Source organism: Sciurus vulgaris, assembly GCF_902686455.1.
Source record: "Sciurus vulgaris genome assembly, chromosome: 12".
NCBI classification, from domain to species: Eukaryota; Metazoa; Chordata; class Mammalia; order Rodentia; family Sciuridae; genus Sciurus; species Sciurus vulgaris.
In genome coordinates this window covers 95412135-95426992 of record NC_136473.1, presented here as the reverse complement: position 1 = coordinate 95426992, position 14858 = coordinate 95412135, and the positions used below count along the sequence as shown (strand labels likewise).

Below are 14858 nucleotides of genomic sequence, written 5' to 3'. Positions count from 1 at the left end.
GGTTGACAGACAGTGGGAGGCACTCTATCCCATCTATTCACTTTTCCTTCTATTATGGTGGGAAAATCTCATTTGTTCCATTCACCATCTTTAATTTTTTGTTCTCTGAAGTCTAGACAGAAGATAAAGCAACAAGCAACAATTGCAATAATAACAGCTTTCTACTGTTTCTCTCTGTTTGTAATCTTGATGTAATAATCCAAATCCCACCCCCTCCCCCCAGCACACCATAGATAGAAATGTTGGGGACATGATTACTATTTCAGAATAATTTTCTCACTATGCACACTTGAACTGATAGTGATTGCAAATTTTATTTTAAATACTTGCCATTGGCCTAAACCTTCCATTAGAATATCATCCTACCTGAAGACCTTGGCTATATTTTGGACATTTATGTTTTACTAGATAGACACAGTACTTGGCACTTTCTTTTAAATGACCATACTTCCAATACTATAAATGTCACTTGGGACCAGATGATGCTCCTTTATCCTTAAAATTATTTTGTCCACTTATATATATTTTTTTTATTAAAAAAAATTAAGGAATGTAAGTTTGGTGACATCAGTGCCACCATGTGTTTATGTTCACACAATAACTTTGATGTGTTTTCTTTCCAATTTAAAAATTCAGTTGCAGAAGTGAAGGCTGAATATCCAATGTCCACATTCCAAAATCCAATCACCTGCAAATGAAGTGATGTGCTAGCGCTAAGGAGAGTTGTGTGCTAGGGTACACTTGTCCAGTGTGCACACAAGTTACCCAGGGATCTTGCTAAAGTGTAGGCTCTGATCCAGTAGGCCCGAGAGTCTGCATAACTAGGCAGCTTCCAGATTATGCTGATCTTTCCAGTTTATAGTCCATACTTTGAAGAAGAAGGCTCTAGATTATAAAACGTAAGAAGCCTATGGATTGTAGAAACAAAGCAAATGGATTACAATTTCTATAATATGCCGTCAGCATGGGGAAAAACAGTTGAAACAGGAATCATAATGACAAGTACAGAACATTATAAAGATTTCAATAACTTTTACTGACATTATATAATCACAACATAAGTAACATTTCTCTTAGTGACAAGATAACTTTATTCACTGGTGATTGTTGAAGTGTCTGATGATTACTTTTTAATTTCTTCAGGTGTTGCAGTAAAATTTAGGGAACTTTCTTCTTTGCTTATATAATTGTTGGTAATATGTACGTTTGACTGTCATGAAAATTCTACTTTATTACAAGTGACAATTATAAAATTATAGTGATGAAACATCAAGCCCCGAAGAATCTGTTATTTATTTATTTTTTTTGGCTTATGAATCATTTACAGTTAAATTGCCACATGTAGGTTTATTTTTAGTTGTAGTAATGAGAAATCGCAACATCTGCAGTTTACAAAAAAGATTAAGTTTCTTATTTCTAGAGAAACATCTCATCATAGATTCATTCCTATTAAGAAAATTAAATATATTCAAAATCGGGCACAAAAAATTATTAATCATTTTTAAAGTACTTTGTAGGCAACACTTTTTTTTCATACTGTGTCATGATTTTTATTTGTAATATATAGTGGTAAAAATTGGCGTATGTTTGCTAGACCATAAAGTGGCATTGCATTTTGTATTGAAAAATGTCTACATCAAAAATATCTGAGGGTGTTGCTGTTTAAAATTTGAATCAATTTCATTGGAATTAAAAAAAAACTTAATAAGCTTAAATGTCTCATAGAAATTGTTCAACAGGTCATGAAGCAAATGTCTCCTCTGATGTAAAAAGATGATTTTCAATAATATTTAGTGAATTGAAAAAAAAAATGATGCTGTTTTCTCTGGCAAGGATGCTACTGAATGCCTAGACTCCTGTGCTTGCTACTAGTCCTGAGGGCTCGCCACATCTGTTTCATTTCACTGACTCTGAGCTCAGGAAAGCAGCAGAAAGTTTGCTGGATTATACACACGGACTTAGAAGCAGGCGTGTGTGCGGACACACACACACACACACACACGCACACACAACCACACGGTCACTCTGTATGGTTATTATGATTATTCAAAATTAAGTTTGGGGTAGAAAATGCAAAGTTTAAAAGAGTTATATCTGTTGCTTCAAGTTCCAATAATTCAAAATTTTTTTCTAAGTAGTTTTGGGGGGTTCATTATTAATGGTGTTAATGTTTATTTATATATTTATAGTATGTTGAAGTACATGGTATCCACATATAGACTTTACTCATCTGAAGAACTGTTCTTCAAAATGGACTTGCACAACTGAGGTTGAAGGACAGTTTTTTGTTTTGTTTTTTTAATTTGTCAATTCTTAGAATAGCAAAAAATGCAAGTCACAGTGTGATATAATGTACTTCTTGGAAAGTTCCCTTTGCTCTCTCTCTAAAGTCTCTCCATTTAGGTGCACTTCTAATGACCTTCTGGATTTTGAAGTGGGGGTAGAACAGAAGCAGCACCTTCAAAGATTTCTTGGGGTGGGAGAAGTCCTAAAAACAGCACACTGACTACAAGAAGGGAAGTTGTAGCTCATGACAAATGGGAATAAAAAAAATTGTAAAAAGTTTCCAGAAAGCACGATTCCATTCTTCAATAGATCTCAAATAAACTTCTGTGACAATAGTTTGAAATAACAATCAAGTCAAAAAGGCAGTAAAAATATAGTTTTATGTGCGCGGATTAAAAAGAGCAGGTGATAGGCTGGGGATGTGGCTCAGTGGTAGAGCGCTTGCCTAGCACATGTGAGGCACTGAGTTCCATCCTTGACACCACATGAAAAATAAATATAAAATAAAGAACTTAACATGCACTAATTGATTTAACAGTTGAAAAAAAATAAGGTAATAATAATTTGCAAATAAAAGGTACTTCTAATTATTTCAAGTGTCAGGAATATGTTTTCATCTGGAACAAAACCTCTCCTAGCAATGTCAGATTACCGAATTGTCTGAATAGCTAAAGCTTGGAGAGATCTAGAGCTACATAAGCCACAGTCCTTGAGGTCAGACACGTGATAAATAGCAGTGGATAATGGCAATATAAGTAAGTTCAGATATGGTTTTAACATAGCAAAGAGAACGATCAAGTCAGTTGAGAGTACAGAAGATTTTACACAGGAATGATTATTAAACTGGGTCTTGACAGAAAAATAGCTAGAGGCAAAAAGGGAATATAAAGCATGAAGTTTTAGTGAAATTGTATATAAGTTGTCCTAGATGATTTCCTTGTTGCATTGAGTCAATTATCCATAACCCCAGGGAGAATTGGGGCTATTGTAGCAGGTGGAAAGGCAATAGCAATTATTGCATAAGTGGTGGATTGTGCACACATGCTTCCATCCATCCAATCACCTGTCCGTCTGTCCATACATCCATTCATTCATTTATTCATTCACTCATTTATTATTGCATGCCTACTTTGAAAGAAAAATTATCACACCCAAGTAGATTCATACCCACCTGTTGCTGCTCAGGGGAAAAGGCTATAAAGGTATATGGCTGAAAAAGTCTGGAACGTGTCCAAGATGATAGGCTAGTGTCCGAAGACACCAGGTGAGGATGTGTGCATGTAGTGTGAAGAGACTGCCAGCTTTTGCCAAAGTCCAGGTGAAACTCCTAATTTAAGGGGTCTAGACAATTCACTAACCTCACTAACCTGGGAAATCAACCTAGAAGTATAGGTGACAGTATAAAAGGAAAGAGATATGCCATCTATATTAATTCAAGATTTCTTCTCAGCTGAGAGCATAAAAACAAATTGAGCCGCATTTCATAAATAGATTCTAGTTATTCTTTAAAACACAAAAAATCAGGAAATCTTTGGTGCCCCGCACTATTTCCATTAGTTGATGTGTTCTCTGCTCTCCCACAGAAATTTGTCTAAGCCCTCATTAAAAATTCATCATAGCATAAAATAACTGTTTGAGTATTTGAACTTCTCTGAAGTTTTGAATTCTTTCCAGAAAAGATCATGTCTGACTTGACTTTGGATCCTCAGCACCTAACCCCATACTGGACATAAAGTAAGCTTTAAATACATAATTGTTGAGTAACTAAGGCATGTAAGGAGAATAATATTTGTGAAGGAAAGATGGAGCAAAATAGCCCAGCACGGCCATAGAACTATAAATAGTGAGCATTTGCTGGGAAGAAAACGATGAGTAGAACAACAATGGGAAATAATGTCAGAGGGAAAAAACAAAACAAAACAAAACAAAACAGAGGTCGGGGCATGAAAGGCCTTTGGAGTCATAGGGGGTTGCTTTTGTTTTTCTTTTTTTAGCAAAGAGACATAAAGTGTTATTAACTGGCATGTGACATGAATGTGTTGACCTTTTAGAAAGATAACGGGATACACTGCATATGCCAGGTTCAAGTGGGATGAGGCTGAAGGGTAAGAGATGCTTAGGGGCTGTACGAAAGCAGTGGCAGAAGGAAAGGATAAGAGGTGATGATGCCACAGCTCTTCAAAAGCAGAATTAACAGCGTGCATGAGGTGGGTGGGCAAGGGACCTGTCTGTGGAGTTGAAGCCCGGAAGACCTGACGATGCAGTAAGACAATATTCAGGGAAGTGTGTAACTGGGATTCAGCACACAGCTGGTGAAATGGCAGAGCCTCTAGCACTGTCGTGATCCAGTACAATGAGATACAGATGATCCTCAAATCTGGGCTTCTCCAACTGGTGGGTTTTTTCCACCTTGCCTGCATTCACCCTTATTCTTCTGGCACAAGTCTGGGAATAATTAAGGAAGCTATCATGCAGTTGAGTCTACTTATCTTAGTTCTTAATCTTCTGCATAACATTTGCACTATTTATTGCCGGTTAACAGATGAAATGGAATTAAAGTGAACTCAACTTGGTTTTTTTGTGGGGTGGGTTACCCAGGGATTGAACTCAGGGACATTCAACCACTGCACCATATCCCCAGCCCTATTTTGTATTTTGTATTTTTTTTTTTTTTTTTTTTTTTTTTTTTTTTTGAGACAGGGTGTCACTGAGTTGCTTAGTGCTGAGTCCGGCTTTGAACTGGTTATCATCCAGCCTCAACCTGAGTCGCTGGTATTACAGGTGAGTGCCGCTGTGCCCAGTTCAACTTGGTCTTAATGGACAGTCTTCCAGTCTCCCCAGTCTTTGTGGACTTACTGGCTGCATTCACTGGTATGTAATTACACAAAAAGTTGAGGAAGGTGGAAGAATTTGTAATAGCTCACAGGTTCCCGATGTAAATGACACATAGCTCCATTAATTAGGAAAGCAGTGGAAATGTAGGAATAGGAACAGATTATTAAGGGATTAATGAGTTCTCTTTTTCATATACTAACCTTGATAAACTGGGAGATATCAAGAATAAAACTTCCAATTTACAACCCTGATGAGCGGAGTACACTGAAAGTTCTATCCTGGACAGTTTGGTTTGTTTGGAGTGGGAAGAGCTCATCTGAGTATAAATGTTATTTATATTCCTTCATCTTTCCCCCAAAATGCTTTCAATTTTGCTCTGTATCTGACTCATTTTCAGTTGAAACTCAAAATTCAGCTGCGTCACAAACTATCATTGCAGTTATGACTGGACCCTACATTTGCTGACTTAGATCTTCTCCGAGGAAACTTGACAGACAGCAAGTATTGCAATCCAGAACAGGGCCTTCAAGAAACAACTGAAAGAAAACTCGAGTTAATAATCATGGTGTAGCTGCTAGTGTAGTCATTTTGAAGGCCGTTTGCCCCAGTTGTCTCTCATGATGTGTAGGATGAAGAATTTCTAACAGAAGTCTGTGTAAGCATCTTTCCCTCCAGATCTGAAGAGCTGTCATTCCCACCTGAAACCTGCTATTATAGGTTTGTTGCTGAAAAGAGAGATTTTTCAAGTCTTTAAATGCTGGAATAAAGAAAGACGTGATCGTCTCTCTTTTTGTTTAGACCTTGGCTCTCATGCCTCACCAAAAGATACTGGGAAACTGATGCAGCTAAGCAAAGATGATTTTCATCCCAGGTCAGTTACTACCAGTGCTTCTTAAATCGTCCGCCACAGAGAGGAAAGCAACATACATACAGGCGAAGACCCAGAGCTTCTGTGGCTTGTCTGGGTCTGTGGTGTGCAAGTTGGTTTCCATGGAGCTGGATCCTGGTTTATTTATTTATTTTCTTTTTTTTTTTTTTAAAAAAAAGACTTTTTAGTGCTTATAATAAAAATTGTTCTCTTAAAAGGAAAAGGAAAGTGGTGAAGGGGGGGATCTCGTGGAAATTGAAGGGGGAGCCGTAGAGTAGAGTAAAGGGACCAGGGAGAGAGGGGAGGGGAGGGAATAGGGAAATACTGGGGAATGATATTGGCCAGAGTATACTGATATATTGTGCAAATGTACAGGTTTAACAAAAATTTCCACCATTATGTATAATTATGCACCAATATAATACATGAAAAATGTTGTTCTCTCCCCGCCAACCCCTGTCCGGTGGTCCGGGGGTCCGAGGGTTCGAACCGCTGCCCTTGTGCATGGTAGGCGAGCACTCTCCAAAATGAGCTATTTCTTCAGCTCCAAAAGTTGTTCTTTCTAAAACAAATGACTGCAGTTGATTAGAGGTCTGCCGTTGCATCTAAAATTAGAGAAATTAGATTTTTTAGATATACTGAGAAAAAAAAAAAACATACAACAAAACGTACCCAAACAATTTGGGTTTACCTTTTAGGAATGTTGTGGGTGGGTCAGTCGAGGGATCTGTGGTAAAAGTCTGGATCAGAAAGAACAGGTTGTAATCTGAGATGTGGGTGCTTCTGTGAGAGGAACAAAAAGACATGAGTACTGAAATGAGATTAATACAAAATAAATATCACAGCATCTGGAATATGTCAATAAATATCAGGATGATGATAGAAACCAATTATGTTTCACCAGGAGGTGTAAGAGCTGTTTTTCCCATGACAAGGCCAGTGAGGATATGGGCTCTATTTGGGAATGTGAATCTTTAAGTATAAGGGATCCTTTAATTGAAGGCGGGATTGAGACCAGGATAAAAGGACAGTGTAGATAATGAATGATTGGGTCAAGAAGATGGGGGCTAGTTCAAAAGGAAATGGGATACTAACACGTCCAGAACACTTTCCCCTCCTCCTCACCTGTGGCAAGATTACCTGCCTCCAGGGGATTGTTCTTCCCACCAAAGAGTTGTTAATGAGTACCCTCTGGGTGAACCCCTTTCTGCCTTTCTGGGTCAATCTGGAAAATAGGAAGAGGTTCTCCCTGGAAAACCCTTTTGGTCACAGAGGCAAGATAGGAGGAGGAGGGGGCATGAGAAGGAAGGAAACCTAAAGTCTATAAAGGGGCAAGAGGCCCCACACCCTCCTGCACATGCTCTGGCTCCCTCCTCTCTGGAGTCGTCTCCTCTCCCCTCTCTGTTCTATCTTTTAAGTAAAACTTTTTGCTCATGGGGGAAAAAAAACCCATAATGACTGATTTCATGTAGCTCCCTAAAGAATAAGAGTTATATATTTAATGGTAAACACGTTTTCCCCCATGATAATCTATCTGTTCCTGATGGGCAGATGTCTAGAAAAGGGCCTAGACAGCATTTAAAAAGGAGATAAGAAGTGATTTAGACTGTTAAATTCTGCTTAAATTTTAAAATATATATGTGTCTCTAGTGCCCACATACAGTAAATATAGCCTTAATTTCAAACTAAATTTGCCATAACTTTTAGCAGGCTATATACTCAATTAGTCTCTAAATTATTTCATCTGGCACCAAATCACCGGTTCCAAAATACTTACTACTTAGCATTGATATTGAATGTAAATACTCATTGAACTCAACCGATATGCTGGAGACAGGGAAATAAAATTTAATTTCCTATTCACAAATTTAAGAGATAAAGAAATTTCTCAGATATGCATGGAAGAGGTTATGTCATACATATTCTTGGGAAAAGTTCCTGGCTCTTACAAAAGTGTCCACTACATAGCAGCTGTGATGACCAAACTGCTCTTCTGCAGATGCTCTTGGTTTTAGCACTGAAGGTACCATATCTGCAGAACACTGTCTCCTGACTAAAATGGGATGATGGGTCACTGCATGTGAGAGTATTTGTGGGATGAAGAATACACAAAAGAAGAGTTTTTCTTATTAATTTAACAAATCCATTCTTCAGCTACCATATGGTAAGTGGATTCTCTCACTCTGTTTATTATTTAAGGAGTCAAAAAGTGGACAATGTAATAGTGATACAAACCCTGAAAGCAAATGTGCTCCAAGATAGTGATTTTTCATAATCTGACTCATTCTTTGCTGGGACCTACATTATTTTTATTTCTCAATGGGGTTCACACCAGTATAGTTTCCAAGGGGGGGAAAAAAAAAGAAAAAAACTTTTCTTAAGTTTTGACTTCACAGAACAGGCAACTTTGAGAACTACTAACTTCAGTTCCATATTGCGCTCTGCAATATTAGACACATATTTTTTTTAAGTCTAGCTAAACAGAAAAATATCTTAATTTCCAAGTTCAGCAATCAATCATTTTACATTAGTTTTTTAATTTTATGTTTCTAAACACATCATCAGGATTGCCTTTGTGATTTGTTGATATTATGAAGCGATACTTAAAAAAATGTTAGTTGAAACAGCCAAAAAGACACAGAAAACAAATGAACAAAAAAATTCACTCTAAATTCTATGTTAGAATGTGTTCAGAGCGTAGAAAAATTTCTCATTACCTATACATTTGACAATGTAATTATCTCCAACAAGAATTTAGATGTGTAGTTTATTTCCCTCTCATTATTATCTGTATAAAGTATTGTATTGGATAAATGTCATGACAAATGGCACACTGAAGAGGTATAGCAATCAGAAAGATGACTGATCGACCAATGTACTATAGAGCTTTTTATAATGAAAATACTCCATCCCTGATGATTGTTGGTAAGCTTATTTAGATTTCTTTTAACTCTTGAAAGACTATACACATCACTTCTATGTCAAATTGTTGACCTTGAGGAAGCACCTCCAGGGATTCAAAATTTATGTGATAAACCAGAATCTTTTTTGTTCTAAAAAATGAAAAATAGTCTCTATTTGACTTCTTATAAATCACAGCCATTGCCTATAATGGAAGATAAACATAAATTCAACCTCTTCAAAAAATGAGTGAGAATGATATATTTTTAAAAGTGTGAAAGTGTGTATTACAGTCTGGGAGAAACTGTACCATAAACAGATTCTATCTTCCTTAAAATAGTGACCTAATATTTCTTAGGATGGAATTTTGAGTAGCAATAAAATAAAAGATAAAAGATCTATAAACAACGAAGCATAGGGCACAGGATTGTGAGCCCCCTTTCGCATAATTTACACATGGAAACTTATAATTTTTACTTCATGAATTCCTTAATTTTCCCTACTTACCTTGTTTTACTGTTACAAATATCTGAATGTTGTCAACTTAATTTATGCTCTCTTCAATGGACTGCTCTGATACTCAGATCATTTGTGACATGGTCCTATTGTGACTCTTGAGACCAGATGGCACCTTTACTTGCTTGTTTTGTTTTGTTTTGGACATATTAAAATTGAATTCAATCTGGGCCCCAAATTTAACAAGGAAGCAGTCTATTTTATCTATTAATGATTTGTGTCTGTTGATGCCAAAACAACAGACGGAAAAATATAATCAATTGTTATTTCAGATCATTTCAGTTGGTATGCCTAATTGTTTTAGCATCAAATCAATCTCTTAAATATCATTTTTTTTTCTTTTGGCATTCACTGATAAAGTCTGTCTTCTCCGTAGCTTCTAGAACTTGTTGTAACCTTTTATGTGTCTTGGGACCCTTTAGCAGTCTCATGAAGGCTGTAGACTCTCAGAATAATGTTTTTTAAAAGTATAGGATAAAATGCAGAAGACTACAAAGGGGAGGGAAGCATACAGAGAATTCTATCCACAGAGCTTTTGGGAGTGCTTATTGAAATCACCTGCTATAGCAGAGTACACAGAAGGAATTTAGATACTGCCATTAAATTTAAGGGGAAGGGATCAATAGAAAAGAAAGTCTTTACTTAAGTCTCTAGGTTTATTTTCCAAGCCCAGAATAACCAAATCTGATATTAGTTTTGTGTGAACTTATGGGGAGATTATAGTGTTTCTGCAGGTACTTAGGTATGGGAAAATATCAATGGGAACATACCTTTTCCTTGGGAAATTATATTTTGTTTGAACTCTCGAAGACAAAATGTGTCGCTTCCTGAACGTGTTAAGTTTGTTTTCACCCCTTGGAAAGTTTTTTATTCATGGTCTAATGCCCCAAGAATTGGTCTGTGACTGGGAGAGAGTAGTGGGTGTTTCTTTCCTTTTTCCCACTCTACGTACACTTGGCAATGGTTTATTAGGCAGATTGTATCAAGGTAATTTTTGCCTCTATTATCCAGTTACTAAGTTAGTTTAATCATGAATGCCTAAAGCAGCCTTGTTTCAGAATTTTATGAGGCTTGAACTGATTCAATTGATGACTACTTACCCTTTATGGGAATGCTCATGTCAGGTTATATCACCAGTATTTAAATGCATTTTGGAAAAATTCATCTGGGTTACTCCAAACTTGTCATCTCCTATTGTAAAATAAGACATAGACATTTTCCATTTGATCCCTAATTTGGTTCCATCCCTGGACTTCAGTGTTTTGACTCTCCCCACCACCTTCTCACCTGCATATGGATCTTTTGTTATCTTTACCTGAACTCCCAGCCAGTGCTAACAGCTTTTTAGATCCTACTACTCTTATTATATTCAGTATCCCTAGGGGTACCTATATAAGTCCTACCCTAAATTGAAACTCTACCCCTGGGTCTCCATTTCTAATGAGTAAGGTTATGAAAATTCTTATGTACTACATTGTAGAAATTGAAAACAGAAGTTGTCAATCTGGTTATGTGATATGAGCCTCATCAAAGAAAATATCCAGAAAAATTTTAGTCCCTGAAATTTTTGCTTTTGAAAGGCAAATATCAGGACAATCTTTTATAAAATCCAAGAATTCTCACCGATTTGTTCTCTGTACAAATCATAAGAAAAAAGTTCAGTTTTATGTCCTGAAGGCTAGATCCCTCATTCGGACCTCTGCTGGCTTCTGTCTCTAGTTCATGTTGGCATATCACAATGCGGATGGGCAAAATAATGGAGACAGATGGGCATGAGAATGATCATGCCAAGACTCCAGTCTGCACATTACATTCGTATAGCTAATAAGAATGTTATTTTATTTTTTTGCTCAAGAACATTCATGGGACAACATTGGACCATAGCCTGTATGGTGGAGTAATCTAGGTTAATAGAGTTAAAAAGATACCAAATTGCAAAATATGGATATGAAAATATATAGATCTAAGTTTGTTTGACAAATGACAGCTTCAGGATAATATTAAATAATTGAAGGAGAGGCATTAAATGTTGCCATGAATTCAGATATTTATTAACTTCTATTTGATGTAGATTTTTCAAGCAGACCTAAATGATTCTGGGGTCTAGATTTATGTTTTGTCAAGTAGATCAGAGAAGCAGACAAAAGGCTGAATCCTACTGTGAGAAACAATAGAGAAGACCCTGTTTTATTATTTTTTTCCCCTCTGGCTTATCTATAAAAACTCATAAGAAATCTTTATAATACACACATGCATGGATCATGGCTGGGGGTTTGCATATCATTCATATAGCATATGCAATTATGAAAGTTGTTATTTCTCATTTTTCAAGTGAACTTGCTGTTCCAGTATAATTAGTTTAACAGACAAGATCTCAATAATCAGAAAACTGAACAAAAATGAAGATAGCTGAAAAAAACATTGCTTTGGTTAACAAAATCAATCAAAAGAATCATAAAAAATTAACTTGCAAAAAATGTATGTCATGACAATGGATAACTTAGCTGTAGGTAAAATGATTATTGTTTTGCTGAAGATCGAGAATCGTAGCATTTGCTATTCTTTAAACATAAATGAATTTTTCTGCCTGCCTGATTTTGTAATCAGAATCTGCCAGAATGCTATTTACATGTACCATCATTTGCAAAAGCAGAAACACATTCAGGGCATCAAAGTTGATAATACATAAAAGTAAAGGCCCTGGCTGCTTTACTGAAACTTTGTTATTTAAGTGCAATACTGACTAAGATGAATTGTGTCTCTCGAAAGTTAGGTTAGTCCATGCACAATTGGGCAACTTTCAATTATAGAATTCGTGAAGCTTCCCTTGAATAGGACTAGTTATTAACATTGGCCTCACACTGAGATAAAACTACATTTTTAATCTTAAAGTACTCACGGTGTATAAAGCACCACTGCTGTTAGAGCTTTTCCAGTTTCCTACTGCTCCGGCTCACTTTGTCAGACCCGTGAGAAATCTAGGCTTTGTGAATGCTCAGTTTATGGCATTAGGAGAATGTAGAGAAATGCCGGCTATTTACATGGGTAGTGCATATTTAATTTAGTCCCTGTCATTATCATACCCATGCCTCCAAAATGCAAATGCCTTTTATTAGGATAAAGCATGCTATTTGTGCAAAAAGACTCATTTCTTCCTAAGAGATGGGCAAAAAAGAAAGCCTAAATGATCATAATGGAGATTTAGGGGAGCAATTGTAAGTAAAAGAACTATTTTTTGAACTGCTTCTCTGACTCCAAAAATTGATCATCTATCAATTCAATAACGAGAATTCATTAGGGTTTCTGTGAAATAAAATGTGATGTAAAATTGCTATTCCTCAAATGGGTGATCTCTATTCTTTGTTTTCATTTGGTCGAAAATAGAGGGAAGCAGATAATTAGGTTGTCGTGTAGAATAAAGCCTTACAAAAGTTAAACAAGAGGAAGGTGCTTTTCAGTTTTGCTTTTTCCCCCCAGTTATATCACAAGAAAACAGTCCCTTGGAGATTTAAAAATATTTTTAATTCTGTAAACTCAAGGAATATTCACTGTAAGCAACTTGGTCTTTAAGGTGAATGTCGGGTCGAACTTTAGGAGGATAATGAGATCTTGCATTGTCATAAAGTGTTGTTCCAGGGCCTGTCCTGCCACATTAGCTCAGGCCTTCTGTGCTGAGGAAGGACTGAAAGAAGGAAATTGTTAGAAATCAGGTGCAACTTGGAAATCAGATACTGCTGACCATTACTAGATTCAGAAGATGAGGAATTAATAGTTTATCACTTGGGATAAACTCTCCCTGTTGGGGAGACTAAGCTGATTCTAAAGTGTTGATCTCAGTTATTTTGTATTCAGTTTGATATTCTTTTGAATTTCCCTATGCAGTTTCCCTCAGAGTACAACGAAAGTTGGAAGGCTTCTGATTAACTTCTGGATCAACAGTTAAATATTAAAATAACTGGATGGATTATCATTGCAAAGAGGCAAAAGCCATTATGTGACAGGGTTACCTCAAAACAATGTTATCCTATCCTTTTGAAGAAAGGACCTGTATTAGGCTGTTCTTGTTTCATAAAAGTCTTACACAACACTTTACCCTGATTCTGATATGCATAATGCTTCTGATTTTCATTTATTTTCTTTATGTATTTTGATATTAGAAAAACAGCACGGGAAAAAGTATGATTCCCCTAAGTTTAGGATATCAGTTTTATAAATTTTAAAGGCTGTCATTTTTACTTTGTTAATAAGTCTTTGAGGAATTTGGAGAAAAGCGTCATTTTATGCCTTTGGTCTTAATATAGCATTGGAAACCACATTACAGGAGAGACTATTCAACCTAATACCATTTTCTCAAAAAAAAAAAAAAAAAAAAAAAAAAAGATCTAAGAGTAGTAAAGTTGTTGTATTGTAAGTATCGACTTGAAAAAATAAGACATAATCTCTATACTAGATTATATCTATTGCTCTGTTTTGACATTCACTGATTCTCCTTTTCTGCTCCTCTCTGCTCTTAAACATAATCAGTAAAATTTTTATTTCAGAGATTGCAGTTTTCAGTTCCAATATTTCCATCTGGTTCCTTCTTTATATTTTTTATTTATCTGCTCAAATTTACTATATTTTTTATCACCAGGACTATAATTTTCTTTGTTGCATTGGGTTTAATTATAAAACCCTGCTTTCCACTCTTATTTGCTATTAGGAACATATGGCTCATCTCAGTGTTGGTCTATGTTCATTGTGCTTTCTCTTGAAAAATGTGTAGTACGTTCCTGGGTTATATCTAGAATGCAGTTACTGTGAAGTGGAAACCTGGAATTTTGTTAGATTCCTCTGAAGAATCTTGATTTTTCTGTTTTAGTGAGCAGTGAAGATGATTGGATTTAAACTGTAAAATCTGCCTCTCAGGAGGCAGTTAAAAATCAAAGTTTACGTCTTTTGTCCTGAAATGAATTACTCTGAATTTAGGCTATACATGCAAGTTCTGTGGTCTATCCAAGATTTTGGAAAGTTTAATAAACACAACCTGGGGCTCCCCTCCTGGCCTTTTCTTTGCGGGGGTTCCCCTTAGACTTTCACGTGACTGATTGTTATATACATAATCCTATTCTCGGATGAAGGCCAGAGAGACAGGATTTGCTGTCTTGGATAAGATTTGGGTGTCTATCACTTTTTAAATGTAATTATCAAGCGTTGGTTTTAGGAGGTGTTTTACCTTTAAGAGGCGTTTATGTTGTGAGGGCTCTGTAGCCATGAATGGACTAATACCAACATCCTGGGGGTGGACTCACCTCTCCTGTGTTCCCTCTCTCTCCTTTTGCCTTTCCACCATGGTGGGACACAATGAAAATACCCTAGGCAGCTGCTGGCCCCTTGCTCTTAGTCTTCCTGGCCCCTAGAGCTGGGATGTGAAAATAGTCTTATTCATTATAAGTTACCCGGTCTGTGGTAT

The 14858-nt window shown here is 36.4% G+C and overlaps 1 long non-coding RNA gene across 2 annotated transcripts in view; it reads left to right on the top strand.

Moving 5' to 3' along the window:
* Positions 1-14858, top strand: part of LOC306641649 — a 34385-nt gene that overhangs the window by 11841 nt on the left and 7686 nt on the right. Inside the window, exon 3 of one of the 2 annotated variants that reach the window (XR_013758231.1) lies at positions 5920-5992. The exons of the other annotated variant lie outside the window; for it this stretch is intronic. This is a non-coding gene — a long non-coding RNA (uncharacterized lncRNA). The remainder of the gene's footprint in view (positions 1-5919; positions 5993-14858) is intronic. 2 annotated transcript variants of the gene reach the window in all.